Source organism: Scyliorhinus torazame, chromosome 8 (genome assembly GCF_047496885.1).
Source record: "Scyliorhinus torazame isolate Kashiwa2021f chromosome 8, sScyTor2.1, whole genome shotgun sequence".
NCBI classification, from domain to species: Eukaryota; Metazoa; Chordata; class Chondrichthyes; order Carcharhiniformes; family Scyliorhinidae; genus Scyliorhinus; species Scyliorhinus torazame.
The window spans coordinates 147,830,631-147,847,094 of NC_092714.1; positions in this window are offsets into that span (position 1 = coordinate 147,830,631).

Consider the following 16,464-nt stretch of genomic DNA (forward strand, 5'->3'; position numbering starts at 1 on the left):
CAAGAGGGTTGTTCAGATGTTCAAGAATGTAAGGCGGAAACAATCTGACAAGCCACTCTGCCAATTTTTTTGTAGTCGTTTAACTCAACCCCTCACGTCACCACAAGGGTCACACCTGCTGAGCTAATGAGCCATAGCCTGAAAACAGTTGGATCTCGTGTTTCCTAATTTGATGGGGAGGGTGGAGGCAAGTCAGGCCTCCTAGAAGAGTCAGTGGTCTGTGCAGAGGAATGACCCGAGCCTGTGGGTGGACTCTGGAGGTCCAGGAGGACCCGGAGGTCTCGGGACCTATTGACATTTTGATGACCTCGCTTTCCCCTGTTATCTCTTGTAATGTTTGTAGACTTTGTACATAGATTTTTGTGTAGGTTGTAGTAAGAGACTTAAAGGGGGAGCGATTTGGTAGCGGGCCTCTTTAATGGGGTGGGTCAGACACGTGACCAGCTCAGGCCAATCACGTGGGAGCATGCAAGCCCCAGCCAATAACAAGTTTGCATGGGGCCCTGAGAGCAAGACCCAGGTAGAGTGGACCCTGGTGACGAAGAGATCACACCTGTTCTATAGTGTTCTGTGCCTGTGACTTATTTGTCTTAGCCTTTCCTCAATAAACCCTTTGTTAACTACTGGAAGCCTCCAGTGTTTGTCTCAAGTCACCACATCTTTGTCATTAAGTGATTTTGACTTTTGAGGAGAACAGAATGAAATGTCTTCATGACAAGAGAGCACAGCACAAAGATAATGGGCAGCATTCTCCATTGGGAGACTATACTCTCCCGCCTGAGATGAATTGCACCTGGGAGTGCAAATCAGGAAGCGATTCCCAATCCTCAGCTATGTAAATTTTTGCATGCTGAGGATTGTGTGGGATTCCCTTGGGAAATCCGCTCTGGGGCCTCCATTTTGAGGTGGGACCCAATAGCGACGTCCCATGGCTGGGCCCTCCTCTCCCTCGCAATACAATTCAGCGACTCCCCCCACCCCGCAGTGCAATTCAGACCCCCTGGGATTTTCTGGGTCACCCCCTGTCCCCCCTTGCCCATCAATAAAGCGGTGACCCAACGCTCCCACCACCTCTCCCACCAGAGACTCCCTAACCTTTTCTTCAATCATTTACGGGATGTGGGCATCGTTGGTTAGGCCAGCATTAATTGCCCATCCCAAGTTGCCTTTCAGAAGCTGGTGGTAAATTGCCTTCTTGAACCGCTGCAGCCCTTGAGGTGCAGGTGCGCCCACTGTTCGGGCGGCATGTAACGCAGTGGGTAGCACTGGGACTGCAGTACTGAGGACCCGGGTTCGAATCATTGGAGATGGTCATTGCCTGGCACTTGTGTGACATGAATGTAACTTGCCACTTGTCAGCCCAAGCCTGGATATTGTCCAGGTCTTGCTGCATTTGGACATGGACTGCTTCATTATCTGAGGAGTCGTGAATGGTGCTGAACATTGTGCAGTCATCCGCAAACATCCCCACTTCTGACTTTATGATGGAAGGGAGGTCGTTGATGAAGCAGCTGAATATGGTAGGGCCTAGGATACTAGCCTGAGGAGCTCCTGCAGTGACGATTATTAAAGAGAGCACCCCCCACAGAGACCCCTTATTTAAAGAGACCCTCTAATTAAAGAGACCCCACCCCCAGAAGAGAGAGTACTGTCTGGAAGCCCACCAGAAAAGAGATCCCTGTTTGTAAGCACCCCCAGAGAGTTGAGCACTTTCTGTTAGTTTCACTGCTGACTACTTCAAAGACACTAAACCATGAGGGGAAATGAATGGAGAGCACTTAACTCTCTTTGATGTGGTCCAGGAGCTGTCAATCAAAGCTAAATGTTTATAAACATTGCAGTTTGTTTCACAGCTGACTATCTCAAAGTCACTCAAGCATGAAGGGAGCTGAATTGAACAATGCTGACAGGTGTGTGTGTATGGAAACTGTCAACCACAGCCTTGTAAAATCAATATCAAAGGGAGATGAATGAATCAGATGTCTGAGGGTTTTAAAACCCAGCTGACTGGCCACATCCACCACATTGGGAACTCTGTTACGGCGGTGGGTGGCGAAAAATCCAGCTCAGTTTCACCACCCATCCCTCCAACACTGATTTCATATGCAGTATTTGCAATTGGTTATGTAAATCGAGGCCTAATGTGATATATGAGGCGACACCAATTCAGGTTCAAAACCAATCTAATTTTTGATTTGCTGAACACTCATTGAAGAGATGGGAGAATACACCCATACCAGGTATGCAAGTTCTGTTGAAAGACTGGAAAAGTTGACAATTTCTACTTAGAACAAATAAAGGGAAGATTTAATTGACGTGTTCAAAAACATGGGGCGGGATTCTCTGACCCCCCCACCGGGTCGGAGAATCGCCGGGGGCTGGCGTGAATCCCGCCCCCGCCGGTTGCCGAATTCTCCAGCACCGGAGATTCGTCGGGGGCGGGAATCGCGCCGTGCCGGTTGGCGGGACCCCCCCGGCGATTCTCCGGTCCGGATGGGCCGAAGTCCCGCTGCTGGAATGCCTGTCCTGCCGGCGTGGATTAAACCACCTCTCTTACCGGCGGGACAAGGCGGCGTGGGCGGGCTCCGGGGTCCTGGGGGGGCGTGGGGCGATCTGGCCTCAGGGGGTGCCCCCACGATGGCCTGGCCCGTGATCGGGGCCCACCGATCTGCAGGCGGGCCTGTGCCGTGGGGGCACTCTTTTCCTTCCGCCTTCGTCATGGTCTCCACCATGGCAAAGGCGGAAGAGACCCCCTCCACTGCGCATGCGCGGGGATGCCGTGAGCGGCCGCTGACGCTCTCGCGCATGCGCCGCCCGGCAATGTCATTTCCGCGCCAGCTGGCGGGGCACCAAAGGCCTTTCCCGCCAGCTGGCGGGGCGGAAATCAGTCCGGCGCAGGCCTAGCCCCTCAAGGTTAGGGCTCGGCCGCTCAAGATGCGGAGGATTCCGCACCTTTGGGGCGGCGCGATGCCGGACTGATTTGCGCCATTTTTGGCATCGGTCGGCGGACATCGCGCCGATTACGGAGCATTTCACCCATGAAAGGTTTTGATCAATTATGGAGGAGGAGTGTTTTCACCGCAGAAGGATAGCCAGGGAATACACTTGTAAAATACCTGGTGAAGGAACCAGAGGCGATGAGGAAAGCAGTTTGCATACAGCAAGTATTCATGATGTAGAATGAACAGACTGATGACAGCAGATTCAACTGTAACTTTCAAAAGGGAATTGGATCAGTATTTGAAGAGAGAATATTTACAGAGCTATGGGGAAAGATCAGAGCAGTGGGACTATTTGAGTTGCTGTTTCAAAGCGCTAGGATAGGCACGATGGACCAAATGGCCTGTACTGAGCAAGACTGACTAACATTCTGCAGGTCATTGGTGATATCAGGAAGCACTTCTTCCCACAATGGGTAGTGGAAATCCGGAACATTCTGTCTCGCCAAAAAACTGCTGAGTGAATCGAACATTTCCAAATTGAGGTTAATAGTTGTTCTGTGTGGCAAGGGTATTCGGGATTACAGAACCAAGGTGAATAAGTGGAGTTAACATTCAGATTAGCATGAATAACAAAACGGGCTTGAGGGCAGAATGGCCTACTCCTGTTAAAGAATAATTAAAGCTAACAACTTTGGAAAGCTGCTGAAAGTTCACCATAAATACATGGAAAATATCAGAACAGGAAGATGCAAAGTCTCCTGTTTGAGATTGGAAGTGTAATAGACATAAACAACAAATAGTTTCTCAGTTAACCGCACTGAGTCACAAAATGAAAGACAACCAGCAACTACATTCTGTAAATTCATTTCATTGCAATTCTTTTGACTTGAGGTCATTGTATATTACATTGAGTGTGCAAATATTTTTTTTAGTCGAGCGGATGTGGGCGTCACTGGCTAGGCCGGAATTCATTGCCCATCCCTATTTCCCCTTGAGAAGATGGCGGTGAGCTGCTTTCTTGAACCGCTGCAGTTCATGTGGTGCAGGCATACCCACAGTGCTGTTAGGATGTGTCATGCGAGAGTGCCTTTAAGACAGTGATGTTTAAGCAATGTACCTTTAAGAAAACAGTGATGTCATAGAGTGGGTGGAGCTCAGCTCAGGTCAGCCATTTTGCAGGTTTTTAGTTTCAGTTTAAAAACAGCATGTGTGTGTGTCTGTGTGTTTCCAGAGAGCTGCAAGTTTTGAAAAGAGCTGGGTGTGAGTCTGTGTTTTGCAGTGAACTGGATGTCTGCCATGAAGGATTATCTCTGGATCATTTGGGTGATTTAAAGTAAAGTGTTTAACCTGATGTGATTTTGTTTAAAGGTGTTAAGTCTTTTGGAAGTTTGAAGGAACATTTTGAGGAATTATTTATTGTTGCAATATTTTCTGAGTTACCTTTGAAGTAAGGGGTGTTAAGAGATCCAATGCTTATTTAAGATGTTCAGTTGAGTTCATGGAATAAACAGTGTTTTGTTTAGGGAAAAAGCCATGTGCTCGGTAAAGCAACAAATCCATTAAAGGGAGAGGTTGGTTGAACTCCATGATACATTTTGGGGTTCTGAAAAGCCTCGCTCATAACAATTGGGGGCTCGAGGGGGATAAAAGTCTATCTATTGGATTAGCTTTTGTGAACTTAAAGACAGTGAAGGATTGTTGCTTTTCCGGTGTGGTATTTTAGTTTAAGTCGGGAGAGTGTTATGAACAATGGCTCTTTCAGAGGCTCAGAAGTTTTTGGGGGTGGAGAATGTCACACCTAGTACTTTACGGACAGAAACGAAACGCAGACTGTTAGATTTGGCAAGAACATTGCAGTTCACCTTACCTGATAGAATTTACCTGCGAAAAGATGAGGTAATTATGGCAGTGATTAAGCATTTAAAGTTGCCTGAGATTGAGTTTGACTCATTGGAAATGGCAAAAATTCAGTTGCAAATTAAACAAATGGAACATCAGAAAGAATTAAAGTGGCTGGAATACGAGAGTGAGAGAGAGGAAAAAGAAAGAGAAAGGGAGAGAGAGAGGAAAAAGAAAAGGAGTGAGAAGAAAGGAGAAAAGAAAGAATAGCCTGAGCAGAACAAAAAGATAAAGAGAGGGAGTTTGAACTTCAGAAAATGGCCATGAAATATGACAATCAGTTAAAATTGGCAGACGTACAGTTGGATGATAGTGATGAGGATAGTGAGAAAGAGCGTCATAGTCGAAGGCTTGGTGGGAATCTATTTAAATATGTCCAAGCATTGCCAAGGTTTGACGAGAAGGAAGTGGAAGCCTTTTTCATTTCATTTGAGAAAGTAGCTAAACAAATTAAATGGCCACAGGACATGTGGGCGTTATTGATTCAAACAAAGCTGGTAGGTAGAGCTAGCGAAGTGTTTGCATCACTACCGGTGGAGGTATCTGGAACGTATGAGGAGGTGAAGAAATCCATCTTAAGTGCATATCAGCTAGTGCCTGAAACTTACAGACAAAGGTTTAGAAATTTAAGGAAAGAATTTTGTCAAACATACATGGTGTTTGAAAGGCTCAAACAGAGTAATTTTGATAGGTGGATAAGGGCTTTGAAAATAGACCAAGCGTATGAAGCTCTCAGAGAAATTATACTTTTGGAGGAGTTTAAAAATTCAATTCCTGATGTAGTGAGAACTCATGTGGAAGAGCAGAGGGTTAAAACTGCGAGATTAACAGCGGAAATGGCAGATGATTATGAATTAGTTCATAAATCAAAGATTGGTTTCCAACATCAGTTTCAGCCGGTGAGGGATAGGAACTGGGGACATGAGAAATACTCAAGTGGTAAAGGTAAAGGTGATCTGATGGGAGACAATAAAGAGAGTGTACCTCAGATTAAAAAAGAAATCCAGGAGGGTGGAAAAGAAATGAAAAGTTTCAGATGTTTTCACTGTAATAAACTAGGCCATGTCAAGTCACAGTGTTGGTGGTTGAAGAAAAGCACTGGGAAGGCTGATGTGGTAAAACAGGATAAGACAGTGGGGTTTGTTAGAGTGGTAAAAGAAAGCCCAAGGGAAGCGAACAAGGTGCAAACGATTGTACAGCCTGTTCAAGAAGTAATTGTTAAGAAGGTGCCAGATGTCTTTAAAGAATTTACTTGTGTGGGTAAAGTTTACTCATGTGTATCAGGAGGAGCAGGTAAAGAAGTCACAATTTTAAGATATGCAGGGGCTAGTCAATCTTTAATGATAAGAGATGAGGAATTATGTAGTTTGGGAAGAATGTTGCCAGAAAAGGTGGTGATATGTGGAATTCAGGCTGAGAGGAGTAGTGTTCCATTATATAAGGTAAGATTGGAAAGTCCAGTGAAGAGTGGTGAAGTGGTAGCAGGAGTAATAGATAAACTATCTTGTCCAGGAATACAGTTTATCTTGGGCAATGATATAGCTGGATCGCAGGTGTGAGTGATGCCTACTGTGGTTGATAAGCCAGTGGAAAATCAGTCAACTGAAGTGTTGAAGGACGAATATGCTGGGATTTTTCCGGATTGTGTAGTAACAAGGTCGCAAAATCACAGGTTAAGACAAGAGGAGAAATCAAAGAGTGAAGATGAAGTTGAAGTGCAATTATCAGAAACAATTTTTGATCAGATGGTTGAAAAAGAACAAGAACAGGTGGAGGATGGGGCGGATATTTTAGTTCAGAAAAATTGGCGGAGTTACAACAGAAAGATGGAGAAATAAAACGGATATATCAGAAAGCATATACGGAGGAGGAATCTGAGAGTATACTAGAGTGTTATTACCATAAAAATGATGTCTTGATGAGAAAATGGAGACCTGTACATATGCAGGCGGATGAAAAGTGGGCAGAGGTTCATCAAGTAGTATTGCCGGGAGGGTATAGAAAGGAGGTGTTGCGAGTTGCACATGAGGTACCAGTGGGAGGTCATTTGGGAATAAGGAAAACTCAAGCTAAAATCCAGAAACATTTTTATTGGCCTGGACTACATAAAGATGTAGTTAAATTTTGTCAATCATGTCACACATGTCAAGTGATAGGGAAACCTCAAGCAATGATAAAACCAGCGCCCTTAATACCCATTCCCGCATTTGTGGAACATTTTACAAGGGCCCTAATCGATTGTGTAGGACCGCTTCCTAAAACAAAAACTGTAATGGTTATGTCTACTAGGTTTCCAGAGGCCATTCCAGTACGTAATATTACAGCTAAAAGGATTGTGGAGGAGTTACTTAAATACTTTACTAGATATGGACTACCCACAGAAATCCAATCGGATCAAGGAACAAATTTTACTTCAAAGTTATTCAAAGAAGTTATGGATAGCTTAGGAATAAAACAATTTAAATCAACTGCGTACCATCCAGAATCACTGGGAGTGTTAGAAAGGTGGCATCAGACATTAAAGACAATGTTGAGGGCGTATTGTCAAGATTATCCAGAGGATTGGGATAAAGGAATTCCATTCGTATTGTTTGCAATTAGGGATGCACCTAATGAGTCCACCAAATTTAGTCCTTTTGAACTAATTTTTGGTCATGAGGTAAGAGGACCACTTAAATTGATTAAGGAGAAATTGGTGGCTGAGAAATCGGAAATTACACGATTGGATTACGTGTCAAATTTTAGGGAACGATTAAATAGAGCAGGTGAATAGGCAAGACAACATTTGAAAGTTGCACAAAATGTGATGAAACGGGTAGCAGACAAGAAATCCAAAGTTCGTAGTTTTGCCAGTGGGGATAAAGTTTTAGTGTTGTTACCAGTGGTAGGGGAGCCTTTAAAAGCTAGGTTTTGTGGACCGTATCAGATTGAAAGGAAATTAAGTGAGGTGAATTATGTGGTTAAAAACACCAGATAGAAGGAAGACTCACCGAGTGTGTCATGTGAATATGCTTAAAAGGTACTTTGAAAGGGAAGGAGAGAAAAAGGATGTTTTAATGATTCTAACTCAAAGTGACGAACCAAATCCAGATGACTGTGAATTTGACATACCTCAAATTAAATTGGAAAATGAGGATGTTCTCAAAAATTGGGATGAATTGTTAAGTTACCTTCCAGAGGAAAAATGAACTGACCTGAAAGAGTTATTGATATCACGTGAGCAAGTTTGTAGAGATAAATTGGGAAGTACTAAAATGGCTACACATGATGTAGATGTGGGAAATGCTGTTCCTACCAAACAACATCCATATAGACTTAATCCTTTGAAATTGGCACAGGTTAACAGAGAGATTGAGAGTATTCTGAAGAATGGCATAATTGAAGTGCGTTGCAGCCAATGGAGCTCACCCATAGTGATGGTACCTAAACCAGATGGTACCCAACGGTTGTGTGTGGACTATAGAAAGGTGAATGCAGTTACAAGAACGGACTCTTATCCTGTCCCACCATTGAAGGATTGCATGGAAAAGTGGGGCAATCTGCTTTTATTTCCAACTTCCAGACATGGAAAGAACATTTAAAACATCGTATGGAGTTCTTCGATCGACGTCAGGTGGCGGGTTTGGTGATGAACCTAGCCAAAAGTGAATTTGGAGAAGCCTGAATCACTTTCCTTGAGGAGTTTTCGATACCTTCAAGACGAAGGGAAATAATGAAATTTCTTAGCATGAATGAATTTGATCGAGCATTTGTGCAAAGGTTTCGTGGCATGATTACACCACTGATGGACTTGCTAAAGAAACCTAAAAAATTCCAATGGGCAGCGGACTTTCAACAGGCATTTGACTGCCTAAAGCTGTGATTACCAATGTTCCTGTATTGGAGAATTGCAAGGGGCTCTGTGGTCAGATTGAACTAAAGTATCTGATTCTGAAGAGAAATGCCGAGGAGTAGAGGAATGGATGGATCGTGCAGAGACTTGGTTCAAAGAGACTGTCACTCGGGGAGGATTTCAGTTGGAGGAACAAGAACAAAGAAAAATGGACTATATTATTACACCTGTTTGCATGTGTTGTTTTTTTTTAAATGAAAAAGTATATTTACTGTGTACATTTCTTAGTGGATGGTGCAAAAGTGAAAAATGAAACCATCTTGAAGTTGATGGTTTTTTTTTCTTGGGGGGAGGTGTCATGCGAGAGTGCCTTTAAGACAGGGATGTTTAAGCAATGTACCTTTAAGAAAACAGTGATGTCATAGAGTGGATGGAGCTCAGCTCAGGTCAACCATTTTGCAGGTTTTTAGTTTCAGTTTAAAAACAGTGTGTGTGTGTGTGTGTGTGTCTGTGTGTTTCCAGAGAGCTGCAAGTTTTGAAAAGAGCTGGGTGTGGGTCGGTGTTTTGCAGTGAACTGGATGTCTGCCATGAAAGACTATCTCTGGATCATTTGCGTGATTTAAAGTAAAGCCTTTAACCTGATGCGATTTTGTTTTCAAGTTTGGAACTTTTGGAAGTTTGAAGGAACATTTTAAGATATTATTTACTGTTGCAATATTTTCTGAGTTATCTTTGAAGTAAGGGGTGTTAAGAGATCCAATGTTTATTTAAGATGTTAAGTTGAGTTCATGGAATAAACAGTGTTTTGTGTTTAAAAACCCACGTGTCCATAATTGTAATCCCACACCTAGGGAAAAAGCCGTGTGCTCGGTAAAGCAACAGATCCATTCAAGGGAGAGGTTGGTTGAACTCCATGATACATTTTGGGGTTCTGAAAAGCCTCGCCCATAACAGGCGTGAGTTCCAGGATTTTGACACAGTGAAGGAGCGGCCGATATATTTCAGGATGGTGAGTGAGGTAAAATACCCCTGGGCATCAATCCAAATTCTCTTCCATGTAATTACTCCTCACCTTGCCCAAACAAACCAAAGCCAACCTCTTCACTGCTGAGGATGCAACAGGTGGGTCTTGGCATGTCCTACTAAATGGAGACTTGGATCTCCTGGTTTTACAGCCCCATTTGGAAGGAGAATTTCAGCGAAGACACCATGGCCTGGCAGTTCCGTTAGACTGTGTTGCTCTCTTCAGTTTAATGCGACCAAAATCTGCCAAGCCAGAGTAAAGGGTCGATGAATTTTAAGCACCCACAGTGCCCATGGCAAATTTTGCTTTCCCTAATTGTACCTGTTTGAAAAATTATTAGGATGAAGGCCGACCTTGCCCACAAAATTGGCCATGCTTCAAAGCTTCAAAGAACCAGCGCGGTTAATTTTCATTAATGGTGACCATTTGCAGCCTTTTGAGAAAGCTTTAAAGTTAAACTTTGTTTTTCACTAAGAACACCAGGAAACACATTTAAAAGGCTTGAAAATGTTTTTCAAAAAACTTAAATTACTGAAAAATTGATTATTGCACATCAAATAAACCAGTTCATAGTCCAATGTGGTTTCTAAAGTCACTTTCAGCTATTTAAAATGGGTTAATCTCACAGATTGCGGCAGACAAAACAATTATTAAAAATCTTTATTTGTGATAAACCCATTTTCAGATGTTTAATCGAATGCAGCAGGTTACTGCTACCTGTTAAATATATCAAGGAATATTTTTAACGGGGCAAATTAAAAATCATATTTTAAAATGCTGCCCAATTGCTCAATGCATGATTTTACATTCGATTAAATGCAAATGAATTTGAGCAAAACATTTCAGAATTTTGTGCCCAAATTGCACTCAAAGCAAAAACTCGACTATAAATATCTACCACAGTAAATTATATTTTTAGCGTTTTGACAAAACATAAGGGGCGGGCTTCTCGCTCCCGCCCCATCCGTCGGCAGCGGGATCCTCCATTCCGTCAGCTGGCCAGTGGGGTTTCTCATTATGGCCACCCCCATGCCGTCGGGAATCCCCAGGCGTGGTTGCGATACCAGCGAAACAGAGGATCCCGCCGATTGAGAATCCAACCCAAGGGCCATGATCAGGAACGAGAAACCCAGATGCTGTGACACCAACAGACAGGCATTAAATTAAACAAAGATAGAAATAGGTTCAAAGAGCAAGCAGTGCAATTTTGGGTCATATACTCCCTGGAGATGAATCAAACTATTTTCCGTACATCTTCACTCTCTTTGCACCCTTTGGAGAGTAGTGTTAAAAGGATTTTGCAGGCTGCTTTGAGTCTAGGAGTGGGACTCAGTACTTTGCCAGCTTAGAGGCAGGAGCACTGCCAAATTTGACCCCCTGGCGCCTCTCAAGTTGGAGCAGAATTTAAGCCTCTTGCATTCGACAAGAATTTGGCGTGACCAGGAGTGTCTTCAATGCTGGAGCTAATTCGAAGTCGCAATATAATCCACACGGAAACAATTAATCAGGCCCAATTGATTCCCCAAAGACCTGTTACCATCACATTGCATTGTGAAAGTTAAACTTCTTATTCAGATAACGTAATAATGTCATTTTAAATAATAATACGTCAAATTAATTAATGTCTGGAATATTTGAATCAATGCATTTGAGACAAGATGAGGGAGGAAAGAGGTTTGTGGATCTGTGGATCAAATAATTGCAAAAGCTAATGGCTGTCAGAATGGGAGAGAATATTCTGGGGGAAGGTATGCTGGAGTTTATCATTGCTGACTGCAACGCCGCTGGAAGCAGAGCACCATCTCCTTCTCCGACAGCAGCAATGAAGTTCAAATAGAAAGTAAGAAACAAAAGGGAGTTTTAGCAGAGTTGTCATGTAGCAGTGATGGATACAGGACAAAAGGAAAAATTCTGCAGTTGAAGGGAGAGCAAATGTGAATCCTTCAGAGAGAGCAAAGCAAGATGGAGTTGATGTTGTTTCCGGGTCAGAGTCAATTTATCATGTCCTGTTAATAAGGAGGCACCCAGTTATTGTGGTGACCTCTTAACTTCACAGCCATGTTGCTGTTTTGCTGCAGCTTAAACTCTTATAAATACGGATTTGTTGTGTCTGATTTAACAGTCCGTGACCCAGATTGTATCGCTAGAATCAGGGTGGGATTATCCAGTCGTGCCCACCGCCGCTGGGGTGGTCTGGTCCCGCCGAAAGTCAATGGACTGGCTCACTGCATCTCCCCCGCGACGGGTGCGCCATGGCGCGGCTTCAAAACCCCTGCCTCAGTACCGCCTGCATAACCAACGACAATTCTTGAAAAGATGATTGGAATCATTAATGGGAGTTAATTGCTTGGACATTGTTGAGAATGCATTTCAGGAGTTTGTTGAAGCCGAATGAGAAATTATTCTCAGATTAAAAAGGAACCCTTAGGCATCCAGTGCCAGATTCCCGCCACAGCGTGGCAAAAATGGCTGAAGTGGCCAGCAAAACTGGAAGTCCCGCCCCCAAATGTAGCACTCCCCATTTTTGCAGAGGTATGTTTTACGTAAATTTGGTTTACTGAAGCAAGTGGCCATTGAAATGATTAGCTGTTTTCATTGAAGTGGGATTGTGACAATGCATGACCGGGATTCTCCAGTATCCGGCGGGTGGGCCGTACCAGCGCCGAGGAGTGGCGTAAACCACACCGGCGTCGGGCCGCTCGGACGGTGCGGAATCCTCCGCACCTTCGGGGGCTAGGCCGGCGCTGGCGGGGTTGGCGCCGTGCCGACCGGCGCGTAAGGGCCTCCGCCGGCCAGCGTGTCTTGGCGCATGCGTGGGAGCGCCAGGAGGATCCAATGTGATCCCAGTGCATGCACAGGAGCTGTACAGCGGCCGGCACGGAGGGAAAGAGTGCCCCCATGGCACAGGCCAGCCCACAGATTGATGGGTCCCGATCACGGGCCAGGCCACCAAGGGGGCCCAGATCCCCCCCCCCCACCTCCCCGAGGACTCCGCAGGCGGCCCGCAGAGCCAGGTCCCGCCGTTACAAACCTTGTGTAATTCACGCCGGCCCATCGCGGAGCGGAGAATCGCCGGGGGGCGCCGCTGCCAACGGCCCCCGACCGGCGCGCCGCGATTCCCGCCCCCGCCAAAAAAATGCCGCCTGAGAATTCGGCAGCCGGCGGCAGGGTGGGATTCACTCCGCCCCCAGCCGATTCTCCGGCCCAGTGGGGAGTCGGAAAATCCGGACGCAAGAGCCTGAAACCTGAAATGTGCAGATTAGACCAAGTCTGAACTTTGTGAATTAATTTGGATTGCCAGGGAACTCATTTTGACAGGTAAGGTACAACTATAGATCTGGTCCTGGGACACCTTTGGAATAGGTCAGGTGCCCTTTAGGGTATTTTAGGAAAACAAAGGTAAATGTAAGGACCAAAGGTGGTAGATGTGAGGCATGGGTTGACATGAGTTGATACTAAGTTGGCCTAGGGGCTCTAGAACCCCTGAGGGGTGGATGGAGAGGCAGAGATTAGAAGGCATGATGTGCTATGATGAATGGGCATGAGGTGGCATGTGTTGGCATGGATGGGGCAAGGAGAGTGTGCAGGGGATGGGGGAAGTGAGTGATAAGGGTTGGAGAGATGTTTCATGCTTCAATCATTATTTTTAAACTTTGAACACAGTGCCGGAGCCCAGAGGCAGGCCATCTCTCCAGTGCAAGGCCGCACCCAGAATCCTTCTCAGTGCTTCATGTGTCACCTTCCCCAACTTCTAATCCAATCCCCCCTCCACACCACCACCCCCCACATAAATCTGAAAATACGGAGTACCGGCAGCCATTTTAAACGGTTGAGAATTCTCCTGTCTGCGCCCAGCCAACCAGCGAGCGGAAACCTGTACAGCCTAAGCTTGTGGCTTTGATATCCTTAGCAACATCTTTCCATTCCTATGCCCCATCTTGGAAGGACCTGAACTACCCGCCTCCTGTCCACTTCCTTTGCTAGGTCTCCCAAATCGGATTTAGAGGGGCTGGAGACCCAATTTACAGCAATTGCCATTTTCCTCTGCCGTCAGAGTGTACTTTCCCTTTAAGAGAGGCTGACTGCCTTTATGTGGCATTAGAAATGACCAACCTCAGAGCCCCAGAATCAAGTTATCCTTGGTGTTTTGGCCAATATTTATCCCCCCAACAACATCACAAAAATCTGGTCATGATCACACAGGAGCTTGCTGTGTACAAATTGACTGCTGCATTTCTTATTGGGTTTTGTGGCCGCATTTGTTGCGAGCGTAAACAGCAATGTGGACAAAAAAATCCTGTGAGAGTCAAAAATCAGGAATCTCACCGGTGAAATCTCGTGGCCCGATTGTCCCCAGCCCCTCACTATTGACGTAATGAAGTTCCCACCCAGGAAGATCAGGAAACTCATTTAAATAGATTAACATACCATTATAGGGCTTCTCCACTATTTCATCCCCTCACATTGGGATCGCCCCCAAGGTTGACAACAAGTGTCTAAAAACAGGAACCAGGCAAAGGGAAGGCCCATTAAAAATGGAGCCCCGATCTCGGGAATCCTGACATTGCCGGCTTTTGCTGGCCTGCCCCACCAGCATGACACCATAGGCCACGCTTCCAGATATATTTCTTCCAAGTGCTGCACAATATGGCGAGAGATATCGGCGGCACAGTGGTTGGCACTGCTGCCTAACGGCGCCAGGGACCTGGGTTCAATTCTGGCCTTGGGTGACTGTGTAGAGTTTACATGTTCTCCCTATCTCTGTGTGGGTTTCCTCCGGGTGCTGCGATTTCTTTCCTGTGGTGAATGTATTACTGCGACCATTCACCATTGTATTACATCACATTACATTGTATTATGTTGGTGCCCTTGTGGGCTCCGCCTATGGCTCCACCCCCTCGGGGGAGGTATATAGAGCTGCAGCCTTCAGGTGGCACTCAGTACAGAGCAGTCGCAGGCAGGCACAGTTCTAGCTGATTAAAACCACTGTTCACTTCAACTTTCCGTCTCGTATGAATTGATGGTCACATCAATTTAATCAGCTGCAATATCACTATGGAAGCAGCCCTCAAACCTGATCGATTGGAACTTGACCCTCAGGCAGCAGAAGCGAAAGGAATTCTTTTGCACTGGCTCCGCTGTTTTGAGGCCTACCTCGCCGCATCCTCCTCGCCCACCGTCACCGAGGAACAGAAACTGAGTCTCCTCAATGCCTGGGTGAGCCACAGAATCTCCGTGCAGATCGAGGAAGCGACCATGTACGCAGACGCAGTCGCGATCCTGAAAAGGCAGTACGTGAGGACGGTGAATGGAGTGTTCGCGCGGCATCGTCTCACCACTCATCGTCAATGCCCCGGGGAATCGCTGGAAGAATACCAACGCGATCTGAAGGTACTCGCACGAAACTACAATTATAAGGACGTCACGGCCTCGCAGCAAATGGAACTCGCCATCCAGGACACCTATGTGGCTGGAGTCCGGTCCAACTACGTCAGACAGCGCTTGCTCGAAAAGGGCACCCTCGACCTGGAAGAGACGGTAAAACTATCCACCTCTTTAGAAGTAGCGTTTCAGAGCCTCGATGCTTTCCCCTCCGACCACGCAATCCCCTTGTGGACACCTGACCAGAGGGTGCCCCAGGCCTGTGCCTCGCGGCTGCCCGCCCAACCCGGGGGGCTGCCCTGCTATTTCTGCAGCCAGAACCAGCACCTCAGGCAGCGTTACCCGGCTCGGATTGTGACCTGTAGCGACTGCGGCAAGAAAGGACACTTTGCCAAAGTTTGCCTGGCCAGATCCAGGTCTTCCAAATCACAGGCCCGACTTTCAGATTCACAGGCCCGCAGACCCCGCAGCGTAATCAGCCTCGTGCTGTCCGTGGGGGCAGCCATCTTTAACCCTACCCAACACGTACGACTCATGGGGGCCGCCATCTTGGCCACCATCTTCAACACCGCCAGACACGTGCGACCGACGGGGGCAGCCATCTTGGGACCACCCCACCACCTCCGACCACGCCGGCTACCTGCAGTTCGGTGATGTCTCCCTTGACCAGTCACGGCCCATGCACCTCAAGAACTCGATGATGACCGTCAATGGGCACGAAACGCCCTGCCTGTTTGACTCTGGGAGCCTGGAGAGCTTTGTACATTCAGACACGGTAAGGCGCTGTTCTCTCCAAATTTCCTCCGCATTCCAACCAATCTCCCTCGCTTCCGGATCACATTCGGTACAGATCCGGGGGTACTGTGTCGTGGACCTCGCGATACAGGGCGCCGAGTACGCCAATTTCAAACAATATGTCCTCCCCGACCTCTGCGCTCCTCTCCTGTTGGGACTGGACTTCCAGTGCAACCTCAGGAGCCTGACCCTGAGCTTCGTCGGGCCCCTACCCCCTCTCACCGTATGTAGCCTCGCGGCTTTTAAGGTCGCTCCTCACCCGCTCTTCGTAAACATCACCACCGACTGTAAACTCTTCGCCACCAGGAGCAGGCGGTACAGTGCCGAGGACAGGACTTTTATCAAGTCAGAGGTCCAGCGGCTCTTGAGGGAGGGGGTCATCGAGGCCAGACTAGCCCCTGGAGAGCTCAAGTGGTGGTCGTCAGGACCGGGGAAAAGAACCGGATGGTTGTAGACACAGCCAAACCATAAACCGGTACACACAACTCGATGCGTACACCCTTCCCCGGATAGGAGACATGGTGAATCAGATTGCACACTACCGGGTGTTCTCCACGGTTGACCTGGGGCGTCATTCTCCGACCCCCCGC